We start from the raw sequence: 17,387 nt of genomic DNA, 5'->3' as shown, positions 1-17,387 counted from the left end.
ACCCGAAAACGTTAGGCTACATCCTCCCTATAGAAGAAATTAGCATGTGTTTAAGGCTGTCTTTAACAGAGGAAAATACAAACACGCCTTCTAAGATAGTGGAAGAATGCTTAACAGGGGCTAAAGTATTTTCCAGTCTTGCCTGTTTTGCAATTGGCGAAAAATAACATTGGAAGCTAATATACGTTATGTGAATACTGCTTTTGCTGATTGTTAAACTTGTCACAACATAATATCTGTATTCAGCAACACTAGACCGCCTTCTAAATGAACAATACCCATCATATATTTTACACACTTGACATGCCCTATCTGGGTCATTAATTCTTTCAGCATCAGCAAAGAATTGAAGGGGCGCTTTGATCACAAATAGTACCACCAGATCTGAACGACAAATTCCCACTCAAGAGACAGAAGCCAATTTTGAAGGAAGCAGGTCGTTGAAATATTACGAAGAAATGGCGAGAAGTCCATTGAGTAACCATCTTCTAAGCCTACTGATAGCATCTATCTATGCACTACAAGTCAACGGTATGTATTCTGTTTCCTTGTGGCCATAACATACTGAAGTTTTGAAATATCATTTGATAGTTTTAGAGTGTTATGAGATTAACAATGATTCCCGCTTCTGACGTCATCTTATGGAGTAAATTTTAAGCAGAGGATACTGCTGGCAATTCGTCAAGAGTTTTGAATATAGACGCTGGCCCAGCACCACCCCTGAGTTGAGTCAGACTTAAAAAATATGTGAGAACAGATCCCAACGCCCTGGCCCGGTGTTAATTTAGGACGGAGTTGAGGGGTGGACCTGAGTCCAAGCTCTGACTTAATTACTGCGTTCGCAGTGCGTGTGAACGCATAGAAAATTAGCGACATCGTTAAACACCCCATTGTCGCAACCTTTTGGTATATTTTCAAGTTAACCTATGGCCTTTGTTCAGTTGTCGTTGAGTTTAAGCATGACGAACGTGTCCTGCACAGGCGGACATGGTAATATGTGGTAATAGACTTTAATTAGTTTGAAGAGGAAGTAGTGCTTTTGCTCGGCGTATGGCGAAAAGAGAGCATCCAGAAATTGATGAACGGCACTTCCAGAGACAATGCAGTTGATCGAACAGTAGCAGACAAAGCAGCAGCCATGCCCCTGAGGGGTACTTCCATAGAAAAGTTACACGGGCATATACCCCTCGAGAATTGATCACTTTAAATTTTCACATAAAAAATCCCTAGACATGAATTGATTTTTCATCCTTAAAACCCTGAACATTGGTTTTAAAGCAAAAGTCCTGTTCTTTAGGAATTCTTCACATGCAACAGAACAAAGATGAAAATTTCAATAAATTGTCAAGCAAAATAACTAACAATGAGTCGCTTTTTTGAATATTCATGGGGATGTTTTCAAATAGGGCGTACCCCCGGGGCAGTCAAGGGACTATAGAGAAACCCTGAGCAGTGTCATCGACAAGAAAACCATGAAGGCAAATGTCAAAGATATAATTGACCACAATAACAACTGCAGTTGGAGAAGGAAGACCATGCCATTCTTTGATGGACTTTGCAAAATCCTGGGCGATCAACTGGCGATAAATCCATAGGCTATTTTCGTTGTTGCCGTGATCCCCAACATAACCGCAGAGGACGTTTAGGTCAGTGTCAGTTTCAAAACAAAGACCTAAACTTGACCATGTGGACGCACACAGTTTTCGGGCTAATCCCCTGTATTTGCAAAGTGTCAACACCGACATTGCAACGCCCAAGAAACTCACAGTGAGAACAAGACTTAAGTAAAACAGTATATATCTTAATTACCCTCCCATATCCCATTCATTAAACTGTTCTGCCGATCAACAACACCGAGGCTTGACGCTCTGACCAAATAACTCGTAAGCAGCTTATAATGTAACGTCTTTTACCTGATGAGCTGCTAACGAGCTATTTGGTCAGGGCGATAAGCCCCCGCGTTGGTGATCGCGCTGGTGATCGGTAGAACAAATTAATGAATGGGATTAGAGGGGGAAGTTAAAAGCGGAGCCTCTCTTTAAAAGGGCGCGAAGCTTATTGCGGCGTTTATTGTGTAGGTGGACACCAAACAGGCAACACGCGGGCACACGCTCCAGAAAATGCCACTTTTTAGTTTCTCCGGCTGCAAAGACGCAGACAGACTGCCAAGCGGTCAGCGCGAAGCTGCTGCCGATCGAACTCTGTGCTTATATTAAAATTCAAACACGGCTGGAAGACAATATTTTAGGAAATTCGAGCGTTGTAGTGGGAAATAAATGACCGTTGGCGATTTGAACCGATCGTCAATCAAACGCTTGTATAAACTCTGTTTGCAGGATTAGCAAAACGTGACAAAAGGTCGAGATCAGTTCGTGTAATTAATGTTATGGAATCAAACATTGTACTGGCCAAGTGTTTGACTAGGAAGAGGAGAACTCCACTAAATGCGAGAACCTGCAATTGAAAATTGCGGCTTTAACAGATATGGACTGTACTATAATACTACACAGAGATAGCGACGGTAAAGTAATAGGCACACAACCTTCACAGTTAAGGCTTGCTTAATACATTAAATTTATTCATCATATTCATAACTTCAAGTTGTAGTCTAATAATGCCTGCAGTATCCTGTGTTTCAAGTTGGTGTCATCCACAAGAAGAGTGACTTAGATGTCGTAATTCCATGTAAAATATCATGAAGGCGACTCTGGAACTGACGACGAGTTATAATGTCGAACTTGAACTTGTTTATTGAATACGAACCATTCCTAGGCCTCATGGGAATACCACTTATACATATGTCTATCTGTGAGTCTCAGCCTGTCTTTGTGTATGTCTCTGTCTGTCTGACTGTCTATTCATACAGTATCTTGGCTATATCGTATGTCTACGCCATAAAGAACACAATAAGATGACATACATTTCTTTGATTTCAACCGACATCAGAAAAGATACAAAAGTAAAAATTATTTAAAATGATAATAACAGCTCAACATTAAGCTTGCAAGCGGTTTACAAGCGGTTAAAAGACAATAGAAAATGGGGGTAGTAGGCCGAATGTCTCAATGAAAATGGTATTAAAGTTACTGGGTGAATTGTTAAATTTGTAAACGAGTTAGACCATACTGCTGATTCAGTGTTGGTGGTAGTACTACGTGGCGCCAGTATTGTTACAGTCCAGATAGAGAGGAATTACACGGGATTTATCGCGTCAATGGACGATGTCAATGTATCAATGTATCGAGAGCGCTAAATATTAATTTTCTTGGCTGCAATTTGGAAGATTGTGACATAGATACAAACCTCCGAGCAGTACGTTTTGATAGCTTTGGTTTCACTGATATACAGTACAATATGATTAAGGACTAGTCAGTGTCTTCGGCCCGGGGGGGGGGGTTAGACGGTAGATTCATGGGGAGTCGCCCTGTGTTTGACTTTGGTGATGGGGGTCACCATGTTTTTGAAATGCCCAATAGGGGGAGGGGGGTCACTGTGTTGTTGAATTAGAAAAGTTCATTAAATATGCAAAGTTTGAAGTTATCTAAGTGACACTGATAAACGTCTTCTATATAACATGAGCTCTACATCTGTACCAAGTTTCATAAATTTCGGTTAAGTATTTCTTGACATATTAGCCTACTTGCGAAAATTCATGATTATATGTGCAAATTTGCACTTAATTGACATGATACTGCTACGTGTCTTTGCATTCTATTACAAAAATTTGAGATCAACATCTTTACTAAATTTCATCGAATTTACTGCAGCATTTCTTGAGATATCATACTATATATTAAAGTTCATCAAATATACAAATTAGCCATTAATTAACATTATATTGCTGAATATCTTTGTCCACTATTAAGTAATTTGTGCTGTAGATCTGTACCAAGTTTCATCAAATTTGCTGCAGTAGTTTTTAGACATATCACCCTAATTTAATTACAAACATGTATCAACTACGTTCATTGCTGCTGTCATATCAACTTCTTTTGTCTCTGTTTTATCTGGATACAATTTACTTTGTTGGTTTACATGATACAAGTTATTTTGTGCACTTTGTTGGTTGTATCATTCGCCGTGTCGGTTTACATTATACATTTTATTATGTGTAATTTTTGGCTATATCTTTATTTGCATTATGATGGCCAATATGTTGGGTTATGGTGTTACTTTCATTTTGATAGGTTATATTGCCCAAGGTACTTTGATGGTCTTCTGTTGGTGTTATAACTTTGTTGTATGACCACTATCAGAGAGAGAGAGAGAGAGAGAGAGAGAGAGAGAGAGAGAGAGAGAGAGAGAAATATAATCAGTCAATAAAATCAATGAAGTGTTCTAAAATGACAGTTTACAGTTTTACTTGATGAGCAGTAATTTCTAAAACATTACATCCATGAATTTGTTTGTTTTCCCACTGATACTGACGTCACATCTTGAATGTGTCAAATGTGTTTTTCAGTCAAATATTTCCATACTCATTCAATTTATTGATTTCTGTTATATAAACATGTTTGTCTATCTTATTCAATTTATTTACTCTGATCTTTACATGTTTGTTTATCCTTGCTTCCCTGTAGAGGGCTAGGTGGAAAAGCACTTAGCACCATATCGCGAGCTTGTATGCATTGTAAAGCCGCAGATACCGCGCTGTTGAGGACATCATTAGTTCACTGGTGGTGTTTTTATGTCATTGTTTCACTTTGTTTACATTTTAATTTCATTATGCTTATACATTGAAACCTGTCTATAAAGGACCCCTTCGGGAATGGAAAAGAGTGTCCTTAATATAGAGGTGTCCTTAAACACGATTGGAACTAATTTGGGATAATTGGATGGTGAAGTAATGTCGATTGAATCTGCAAAGGTGAGCTCATCTGCTTGTCTTTTTTAAGTTACAACTTGTTTTTATGAGTAATTTGTATTATCGAAACATTCAACTATAGGGCACCTAATATTTTTGAGAAATTTGAGAAATATATAGATCCAATTATCTCAAATTAGTTCCAATCGTGTCCTTAATAGACAGGTGAAAGTCTATTCAAAGTGTAACTTTTGATTTGCTAAATCTGTCCTTAATAAAGAAGTGTCCTGATTAGAGAGGTGTCCATAAGGACAGGTTTCACTGTATTTATTTTTTTTTTCCATTTCATTTGCATTTTTCACTTTCAATCACTTTTGTTTTGTTATGTTTACATTTTTATTTCGTTTTCTCTGTTTGTTTTCACCTTTATTTGATTGTGTTTTGCATTTTTATTTCATTATTTTGACATTTTCATTTAAACAAAATGAAAGAATGAAATAAAAATGTAAACATATTAAAATTAAAATGCAAACAAAAAAAGTAAAAAAAAATGCAAATATAAAGGAATGAAATAAAAATAAAAACATATTGAAATGCAAGCAAAAGGAAAGAATGAAATAAACATGTAAGCATAATGTAATAAAATTATAAACAAAAAACATTGGAAAAGGGGGACACCTCGTTTTCGAAAGTTGAGATAGGGGGTCACCCTGCTTTCGAAAGTTGGAATAGGGGTCAGCCACTTTTTGACGTCCGCTAAAAATAATCCACCCCAGGCCGAAGAAACTGACCAGTCCCTTATTAGCAAATATCCTTGAAGTGTTGTCTATCTGAGTATTTTGCAATCCATTCCTCTTTCAATTCAGCCAAAGGCTAACTAAATAATGAATTGGTTACATTGATAACGCCCACATCCCAGGCAAAAGAGAAATTGTCATCCTCCCTAGTTGAAAAAATATATTTGCCGGCATGTGTGTTCTTGTTTACTCTACTTAATCACGACGTGCCAGTCCATTACTTTCTCTTTAATAAAAATATAAACAAAAAACATTGGAATAGGGGGGGTCACCTTGTTTTTGAAAGTTTGAATAGGGGTCAGCCACATTTTGACGTTCGCTAAAAATAAGCAACCTAAGGCCGAAGAAACTGACAAGTCCTCTATTATCCTTCGATTGTTTTCTATCTGAGTATATCGCAATCAGTTCCTCATCCAATTCAGCCAAAGGCTAACTACATAATGAATTGGTTACATTGATAACGCCCACAACCCAGGCAATAGAGGAATTGTCATCCTCCCTAGTTGAACTAATATGTTTGCATGCATGTGTGTTCTTGTTTACTCTACTTAATCACGCCGTGCCAGTCCATTACTTTCTCTTTAAAGTTTTGCGCAATTATTTACTTTGTTCGAGCTAAAGCTGATCATGATAAATAATAACTACAACCTGCCAGCTTGAAATCTGTTTCAGTCGAAGTACGTTAATAGCCTGAAGATTTCAATCTGACTACGTGACAGTTGGTCGACATTGAATAGGGCAAAGAAAAAAAGTTTCTGAAGTCTGTGTACGGACGATCCCTGGTAGTTTTAGTTCACATAGGTGAACGCCGTGACATAATTTCTAACTGCCGTAGAGATAGCTAAACTTGACCTTTGTTGAGAAAAGACTTGGTAATATGGGAGATTTGTATTATAGTTCTGTTTCTACACAACGCATGCCATAAGCAGTTGACTTACTAGTAAAACTGTTGGTTCTATAGCATATTGTTTTTTTTTCTCTATACAATGCGATCAATGTAACTGTGAATTCACCCGGTTTACTCTTAAAACACGGTCGTTAATGTTTACATGATATTGATAGCTTCTATTGACCCTATGGCTTGTGATATCCATAGCTAAGTGTATTCCAACACATTTTGATGCTCTGTCCATTGAACTCTCAAATGGCTGACAACTGTTGCAACCGTTGATCACACACGCTGCCACAATACCATACAACCTAGTACATCACGATAATTAGTGATACAATCTGCCATGCAAAGGTCTCCTCTTAAATATCGTATTGTGTAGAATTAATGTAGACAATATTTATTCTCTGTAAGGCCTACGTTTGCACAATTAGAGACTATTTAAATGTAACATGTAATAATGGGCATTCATAAGAGCTTCCAATTGTAACGATGCTGCAATACATACATGGTCATGGTATGTCCCAAACTGCATCAAGTTAAACAAGCATTGCAGTACCGTAGACAAATGGAGAACCTTCCATGTGGCATTAGTTTTGCAAATATGTTTGAAAGCGCGGTAGATTTGAATATAACCACAGGGTTCGATCGGCAGCAGCTTCGCGCTGACCGCTTGGCAGTCTGTCTGCGTTTTTGCGGCCGGAAAAAACTAAATAGTGGCATTTTCTGGAGCGTGTGCCCGCTGTTGCATGTTTGGTGTCCACTTGCACATTGAACGCCACCATAGCTTTGTGTCCTTTTAAAGGGATGTTCCGTCTTTAATTTAACTACATACTAATACTAACACATTCATACGTAAATGACCATTGTTATGTTGTTGACAAACGAATTCTAGTCAGGACTTAATTCAAGATCTCTTTTCAACAATGAGAAGGCGTTGCAACTCTGTATTGACAAGCTAAATATTGGACATTAAATAACACTTGAGGGAGAAGAACGAGATAGTGCAGTAGATGCATACAACAAACCACTGTGAATATAACCAAATTTTGCTGCTAAAGGAGTTAAAATACACTTGTTGAGTTTTTCTGTACACTTTGCGAGTCTATCTATCACCTATAGGTAGCTACCACGGCTCCCCTAGATAAGGACTTCTCAGGAAATATTGAATTGATGTGTATTTTTCCGTAGTCCCCCTAAAAGATTGTGGTATTTTTGTCTGGTCCCCACTAATTTTTCTTTGGTGAAATGGGTGCCTCCTGGAAGTAAATTCTAAACACTCCTTAGGTCAAAAGATTATTTTCTAAGAATTAACTTTTCTTATTGTATTAAAACTTGTATGAAGGGCATCTTTAGTCGAATGCCTTCAAATTGTTTTGAAGTTTTTAAAGTTGTGTTTTCAAGCCTTCTAATCTAGTGCTTTGCGTATGCGCGTATTTCCCACTGTTGCATGTGACATTAATAATGGCTGCCTGACTTGCTGAAGGCCTAAACGCTGCATTCCAAAAAAATGATTAGTGGGAGGGGGGGAGGGGGGCTGAAGGCATTGGCATTGAAAACTTAATTTTTTCAGATCCCGCAAGACCCTCAAAAATTTTGAAGTCCCTTCGTCTATATGATCTAAATTTTTCAAGTCGCCCAGATCATCATATAGTTGCATATTTATTAGGAATGCACGCAGATTAAAAGTAAAAATGTATTGCGTAGTTCTGCTCGCAGGTGTTCAACAGTACCTCATATTCGCAGGTAGTGCCATATTCCTAGGGCAAGATCTTAAATCGATTCATATTTAAATGCATTATTGGACTTTTTTGATTTATTATTCTAAGCCGACTTGAGTTTATCAAACTTTTGTCAGGTCAATTGCACCAAATAAAGAGCACATAAAATGATAATCACGAGAAATTTGCAAATTGTGAATTCTTGGCTACACTTTGCCAAATTGTGAAAAACTGAGCACTGTGACCTACCAAAAATATTTTTTTCAAAAGTACAAGACATATATGACCTTGATGCTACTCAAAATTGACAATACTGGAAGGTTCCATACTCCATCAAATACACGTTTTAATCTCAGAAATTTCGGGTGTAATGATGGCCATTGTTAAAATACATGATTCCATTTAGTCACACATTTATTCATTTAATTTAGAGTCTTTACTGTTCAAAGTTGAATTTAGTGTTATTGTACGATGAGATGTGAAAATTTCATTCATTGCATGAACTTGCCATGAGTAGTTGTACATATTTATTTTAAGTGATTTTCAAGAAAAACGGTGACTTTCATTGGACATTTGTAGAAAATCAAGCATGGTACCCCAATCTTTTTTCTCTAATATTTGATTATTCTCATATGTAAGAATGCCAAAGTCCCGGTAACTGGTATGTCTCCTGTCTTCCATGTGTTGCTCTCTGGTCAGATCTTGTGTGCACTGTCAATTGCCCATCCTATGACCCCAAACCTTTCTTCAATTACATCAGAGTCAGAGATATCACTGTCACTGGCCGAAGGTAGTAGCTGTATGAACCTTGTATTTTGACAATATTCTTGTTTCAGTTTATACAACAACGTTCTTGTTCCACCCCTCTCCCCTGCAACATGTTGAACTGTCCAATATTCATTTGTATCATTGCCAAATAATTTTCAGTTTGGACTTTGATTCAAATAACACAATATTTCGATAGACAGGCCTTTGTTGACAAACTGAATATTGTGTGTTTCAGCATGCTGACGAGAGACATCAAGAAACTGCATTTGGTATATTGTACAGAAGTATTGAAAAAATTATCAACAGTTGCAGTTTCTGCCCTGTCACAAGGCTAACTTGTTGTTTTGAAGAAAATTCAATGGCATTCATATATGTTTAGATTTTTTCGAGATTAAAAGTCACAAAATGTGACAAATGGTTCTAGATTTTGTTAAATTATTACTGACGTTAGAACCTTTGGATGACATCAAAATGTTTGGAAGAAACATATTTAAGCCCCCCTCCATGTTGGTAGAGCAAAAGTTTCAAGCCCAGCCCCTCGACCCCCCGCCTCCCCGAATTTTCGAATCCCCCTGAATTCTTCAGTAAGTGAAACAAGTGAAGTCATGGACGAGGTGATCAAACTGGACTAAGACTGCTTTACTTGGACCGTACTACGGTAAAGTAGCAGACAATTACAGCATTTCGGACGTGATTTTTTTCTTCTGACAAGGAGGACGTCATTAGTAGGGACGCACGTATTCAAAGTCGAGTAATGTAAGCTCTCTCTAACGCGAAAGTCCGCGATAGAATCTGTCTATCAGAGTAAACTTTTTTCCAATGCGAAAGTCGGCGACAAGTCAGTAATATGTAAATGGAACCAGTGGATGTGTCAAGCGATGCGTATGCATGAATTTCAGTATCGAGACGGGAAGTTGAACAGGTGCAGTCCGACGGACGAACTTGCGTTGACACGTGCTCTGGCTTCCATCGTGACGCCTCAATGTCCAAATGAATGTAGTCCCTAGACTTGGTTCAAGTTTGTGATTTGTAAATGTGTGAGTGGAGTGAAAGCAATGATTTGTATTTTGCTTTCATGTGAAACGCGCGCGTGAGTGGACGCGATGAGTGAGGTGTACGCTATACAGGGGAGTTTCAATCGGAATCAAACGGCAGGAACAACTAACACCGCTTCAAAACGACGTGGCGCATGCGTAAAGTTATATTTGCAGCACAGATTTCGCGGGAAAACTCATGCCTTTGCTCTATTTCCATCCCAAAACTTCATCGATAGCTTACAGTTAATGCACATGAACAAAAATAAAAACCAACAACGTCAGCACAGGGAGATGGTTTATGGTTTTCGCCACAACTACAAATGCCATGCTGAAGATACGTTTACAAGGCTCTGTCAGTCAACGGATGTGACCGCCTTCGCAGAAGAAATTTGCATATGAATGGCAAAAATGATGACCTTTTGTTTACCCCACCCGTTATTTTTTCTAGCGAGCGTTAGATGTTCAAACTTTGGGTTTTTGTTGTCTATTAAATTACATTTGACATACTAGATGTGACATAATATCTGTGCTTGTGATGGTGATGAACGGCACGAATGAAAGTTGAAATTTTATGGAATTTCGATATGTGTTCTTGTTTCATATGCGATGTCGTCTGCAGGGTTTTCAATCAGTATCTAAATCTGCATAACAATAAAAAGGCTTCCCCGGGATTTCCCTCCTGTCGATACCAGCTTGACAAGTCTGATACGAGTGGCATGGATCCCAACACACTTTAAATAAAGCTTAAATGTGAATTCTACGACATACAATTAGTCTTTTAACTCGACACCAAATCAACCAAAAGTTATAACGTCATGTCAGTAGTTGTCATCTGCATGTACCTATAAGTGCAACACCTCGACTGTCGACATGTCGTCTCCAGTGTGTGCCCACGCACCTCAGACAAGATCTGTTTATGGTAACACATGTAATGGTGATCTTGTAAGACCTTCAAATGCTGTTATTGCGAGGAATGCCAATTGCATGTTTGGGGAATATTTGTGAAAAACGCATTATACAAGCTCGTCACGACGAAGGGTTTGTTCAAACATAAAATCAAAACTACATTCCTCGTCGTTTGTTTTACTACCACGGAAACACTACAGAGAATTCGACAAAATTGGATGCACTACAGCTAACTACAAAACCAGCGCATACATTTGCACCAGATGTTATGAGAGAGTCAAAGAGATAATTGGAGATGAAATTATTGCTGAGAAACAGTCTTTTTGGAGGTGAGTGCTGATATTTTCAGCAGTTTGTTCCGACTACAACACATAAAGTACAAGCAAACTTACTTTTTTGACAATATTTGCACTATTTTTGTTCTAAATACACTTTAATAAACCACCCAATATAAGTACGGACTGTGAGAACTAAAAGCTGGATAACTGTTCAAAGTTCATAATGAATAACAGTGCATCTATCAAAAAGTAACAGTGACACAGGTATCAAATTCCACCACCTTTTATGGAGACCATGATATACTGGTCAGTAAATATTATACCAATGCTTAATAGGTATACCAGAGTGGATTGGTTGGTTTCATTTTATGGGGTTCACTATGAGATGTAATGATAATTTTCACAGTAACTTTCATTCTTTGGGTAAGTGTTAAAATTGTGCCAGAGAATGCAGTGTTGTATCAATCTTTTAAAAGATATGTTGAAGATGTGACATGAAATTCTGTTGCCTACTAAGAAAATCAACACAGAGAACATTGTTAATGAAATTATTTTTATCTGTAGATTTTATTTAATGGACACCATAGTATATCATGTGTGAATTCCCGCCATTTCATAAAATGCAATTGTTATGAAAGTTCAGAGTCTCAGGATTGAAGCATTAGCATTAGAAATCACACAGAAAATATCTCAGGATCCAGTGATGTTTTTTTTGAGAGTTTCAAGACAGGTCAATATGCATCTCAATCTATCCTCAATCTTTTTATGAAATCTGTAATCAGGTAATATTAAAATCCTCAAAACAGGTATTTCCTTCATTTCAAACTCCAGGTTTCCATGAGAATCTGTAAAAGTGAGAAAAAAGAAAGGATTAAGTTTGATATTTGTATACATAACGCTATGATTGAGCCATGAACACTTTCCATTTACAGCATATTTTGCTTCTCTATCTCCTTAAACTCTCCATAGGTACCACATGTCAGTCATCATTTGAAGAGGCATGTGACGTTATTCAAAGACAAGTTTGAATTAAGTTTAGAATTTTAAGATATTTATTAAGCTACAGAGAGTGATAAGTTTGGCTACTGAAAAACGTGAGTAATGAAGTTCTGTTTTAAATTATCACTGGGGAAAAAGGCACAGATAATAACTGACACAAAGATTTATCAATTACTTTGTTTACATTTGCCCTTTCCTGTTTTTCCTGGTTCATGTAAAAACAAAGCGAAGGGCTTGTAGCAACTTAGGCTTTGTTGCAAAATGTATAATTAAATGTAAGTGTAGACTTTAAAAATATTTCCATAACAACAACGCTGATGTAACACATGGTCTATGAAATTAAGAGAAATGCATTTCATCGTTATTTGAAAATGGAGAATTAGACACTATGTATGTTCTCTATGACCATAACAAAACCAGACATGAACTGAAAATGCCCACGTGTTTCATTATATATTGCAGTTATGTGTAAATTTGAACCTTTACCACATGTTTGCAACTTCATTGAAAGTATGATGATCAACATAATAAGCAATAATCACCGCCGATTAATTCTAAAAGGTCATGAGGTATACAAATATGTAATTAGCTGAAATAAAATATTAAAGTTTCTTGATGCTCTTATGTATCACCGCTTTATCTAGCAAGTGTAATTACTGTTGGCCAAGTCCTTCAAGCCATATATGCCGAGCTGTGAAAGCTCATTAGATATGCAAATTATAAATTAGCTGACATGAAAATGTGAAATGACTTTCGATATTGTTTTGACCTAGTACCTGGTATAATCATCAATGTACATAGCATGTTTTGCCAACTTTGATCAAGTAAATCCCGGTATATATCCCTAATAAGCAAAGTTCATTAAATATGTAAAATAGGAATTGGCTTTAGTAAAAATGCTTAATGATTGTCAATAATGTTGTATCATGATATCTGCAATATGTGTAGCAAATTTTGTCAACTTTGGTCAAGTCAATTCAGACATATATCTCTAATTAGGAAAGATCATTAAATATGCAAATTAGGAATTGGCTGAAGAGAAAATGCTTAATGACTTTCAATAATATTGTATTATAGTGTCTTTATGTACATAGTAAGTTTCATCAATTTTGATCAAGTCAATTCAGATAAATATCCCTAATTATGAAAATTCATTTAATATTAAAATTAGGTTTTGGCTGAAGTAAAAATGTCTTTTGACTTTCAATAATGTTATATCACAGTATCTTTGATGTATATAGCAAGTTTCAACAACTATAATCAAGTTAATTCAGATATATATCCCTAATTGGGAAAGTTCATTAAATATGCAAATTTGGAATTGGCTGAAGTAAAAATGCTTAATGACTTTCAAAAATGTTGTATCATAGCAGCTTCAATACATGTAGCAAGTTTCATCAACTTTGGTCCCGTCATTTCAAATATATATTCCTAATTAACAAAGTTCATGAAATATGCAAATTAGGAATTGGCTGAAGTTAAAACGCTTAATGACTTTCAATAATGTTAAATCATAGTATCATAGTATCTTTAATATACATACCAAGTTTGGTTAATTTTGATCGAGTCAAATCAGACATATATCCCTAGTTAGGAAAGTTCATTAAATATGCAAATTAGCAACTATCTTTCATGTCACCCCTTAATGGTTCCCACTGCTGATATATCTTGGTGTGATCAACATTTGTAGCAAATCTCATCAAATTGTGTGTAGTCGTTTTTAATATACATCCGTTTTTTCTAAAATCATTAATTATGCAAATGAGCAAAAAGTATGCAAGCCACACCCACCAAAAACTAATCAGTTCTTGCCATTTGCTAACTGAATATATGTACCAGATTTGATTCTGATCTGATAAGCCGTTTTTGAGATATCGGACCAACAGACAGACAGACAGACAGACAGACAGACAGACAGACTGACACACAGACAGACAGACATCGCTGCGATATATGCTCACGTGTGTAAACACGTGAGCAAAAAGTCTACTGCTGCACTACATACTGTTGCTTATATGAGGTAAGTAAGGAAAATTTACACATTTGAACAAGCTAGTCCTTGTCATCCTTTGGAAATGACACCACTATGACAGATCCACACCCTCAATGCTTTCTGATGTACCAGATATGAACTGAATTGCCTCGCGTGCACATTTTGTAAAGTACTTCTTGGGGATTGGCTTTTATGACATTACATTGTTTTATTCCCGAAATTAATCCAATCTATCTAAATTTGACATTATCCCCACTGTATTACGCAATGAAAAAAAAAGAAAAGAAACCATTTGAAAAATTATGATCCAACAATATCTGTCGATGCAAGTGCAAATGGCTGAGCAGGCTCTTAACTGGCAGAGGTCGCGTTTGCGTATAAATTCTGCATATTTCACATATAATTGCCATGTAGAACGAGTTGACCTACTTCACAGTATCTCAATGCGCCCAAAAACGATACAATCATCTGTGCCGCGCCGTGTAGCAGCAAAATGAGTTCGTGACCTTTGAAGTACGCGTTTCAAAAAATAAATACCCATGGGAACCTGCTCACCACGCCACGCAACTCATGTACAGCTGACTATGGTGCACTTGTCAGGCGATGGTCGATGATTCTGGTTATTGCCTATATTGTCAAGTTCAATGCCTAATTTACGGAAACACGAACTCTGTCTAGTGTATTCGAAGCTCTGCGTACAGGTTGTGCACACGGCCTCTACCACGTGCTGTCCTGTGGACAGTGTGGTACAAGCCGTCGGCCTACCACCGTACCGCCGGGAAACGCAGACCTATTGTACGCAGGAGCATGGCAGGAGCTAGCCTACTGCTCCTGATTTAACATCAATGCCAACATGGAAATCTCATGAAAAATTTGTCATTGTTGGTTCTGTAGCTAATACAATCTTGAAAAGCAACTTAAAAGACACAGACTGTCAATACGTCGCCATAATATTATGCTGATCTCAGCGGAACCATGCCGGAATATAAATTCGCTGACACACACACAAGATTGAAAAGTGTCACTCTACATCTCATTCTCAGAGAAAAATGCATTGATCAAATATTATGACGCTAACCTTCGATAATCTAGCTTTTGGTTCGCTATGTCCAGAGTAACCCACACGATTCTTAAAGTCAAACGTCGACACGACGACATCAACAGTCAAAACTCAAGATTAGCGATCAGCGCGGCCGAGTGACTGAATTCAGAAATCACTTTGTGTAAAATGTTTTAGTGCAGCAGTACATGAAGTAGGTCATGGCCTTGGACTCTGTGCACGAACCTGATTGGACACTTCAATACCTTTGACCCAAAGTTATTATTCATCAGCACTTCCATGCCATGAGGCTAGGTAGAGAACGTATTACGTACGCAGTGTACGCTGTGTGTTAGGAACGCACACAGGGAATGCACAGCGTACACTGCGTACGTACGCAGGGCTAGCGAGAGAGTTGCCGACATCGACGGTTATTTACGAAAAAAGAATAAAAGACTGGCATTTTTGGAAGCGATCGAGTAGCTGCGGTAGGCAGGGATACGACTTGGGCCCAAGAACGCTGAATTTCGGCAGTAATTGGCTTTTTACGTCAAGTCCAAAAATGGATTTGAAATCACCAACTCTACGTACGGGTCTTTGCAGGGCTGTGGTGAGCGGGGCTATTAAAGGGACATTATTTGTATCTTTTGACCTTATATTGTTGCAAACGAGAAGTTGATAATGTTGTTCGACTTATTGAAAGATGTCTAAAGAACGGTCGACCATAGACAACTTCCATCCCGTTTGCGTACACTGTATAGAAAAACCTTGGATCAGGGGTTAATGGTGGGCTACCGTTGACCTGCGATCGGACCACACTGCTAACTGCTATCTAGGCCGCTGTAAGCATCCGCGTGTAAAAAAATAAACCACACGAAGTGAAAGTCGAGAGCACAGTGTAGCAGTTTCGGGATTCCCTATTACCGATGCCGTTTGCTCAGTTACATTTGACGGTCAGTTTTTCATGGAGATCTTGACGGCCAATCCTGCTCTTAGATACACCATTCTTTGCTGCTACAGAGCACATTTTTGTGATGGGCATTTCAAATGCCTACAAGCTGCAAGAAGCCGACGACAAGGCCTATAATTGCTGAATTTTTTCGTCTCGTTTGTACCTCCATATGTAGACTTGCCCAAAGCCTGTGGGCATAGAAATGTCAAAACAGAGGAAAATGAAGGGATAAACTTCAGTAGACAGTCACGTTATTGTCGAGGTGATCGCGAAATTGAAGCATATACAACAGAGGGGCCTCTACTGTCTGTGATTGAAGCTGCTTTGGCAACTGACACGTATCCGGTACACCATGTACATTGTTGGGTGAAAGCTAGCTCTGCGTAGCACGGCTGTGCAAAATCGCTGGCAGCACCTCGGTCGCGGCGTGCAGTTTCTCCACAAAAAACAACCCATTTTTAATCCCAAACTCGTACTGAGTTTCGTTTTCAAGCACACCCGCCTCGCCTGGGTACACGATTAGCCCTGCGTACAGGTCTTTGTGTTCCCGGCGTTATACGGCGTGGAGGCCGTATAACGCCAGGAACACAGACCTGTACGCAGGGCTAGGTACACGATGTGCTCAGCTACGCAAAACCCACTTTTGGGAGTGGGACGGAGGCCGTAAACGACGTATAGGGTCTAGGCGCTGTCATTGCGATGTACTCACTTTTGGTTCGAAATGCGATTCAACTGATACAAATAATTACACGATGCATTGGGAATAACAATATTCGAACAGATCTTGTGTGTCGAGAGGTGACTCCAATCGCGAGCAGTATCAATCGACAGTACAGTACCAGCTCGGCGCGGTGTCACGATGTCACAGATGCTACACCGTGCACTAGCTGTTCTGTCCGAGTGCGATGTTTCCAAGTGATCATGTCGTGATTGTAAAACAAACCAACGTAATGGCAAGAAAATGCCCTAAAAATCTTAAAAGTTGCCGAAGATTTGCTAACGATCATATGCACAGAAAATGCATTACTCTGTACCTGTTTTACTATCACCACAGCAAATCTGACATCGTTTTAGTTTTACCATTGACCCAATTGCGTTTATGGTCTTATTTCTGTTTCACAGTCCCTATCATCGATACTAAAATCAAACTTACAAGCAAATGCCCTGTTTATTTCACTATTTGACAGTAGTTTGTGAGACGTGC

The sequence above is a fragment of the Ptychodera flava genome, chromosome 7 (assembly GCF_041260155.1).
Source record: "Ptychodera flava strain L36383 chromosome 7, AS_Pfla_20210202, whole genome shotgun sequence".
Classification (NCBI taxonomy): domain Eukaryota; kingdom Metazoa; phylum Hemichordata; class Enteropneusta; family Ptychoderidae; genus Ptychodera; species Ptychodera flava.
This window is presented reverse-complemented; position numbering follows the sequence as displayed.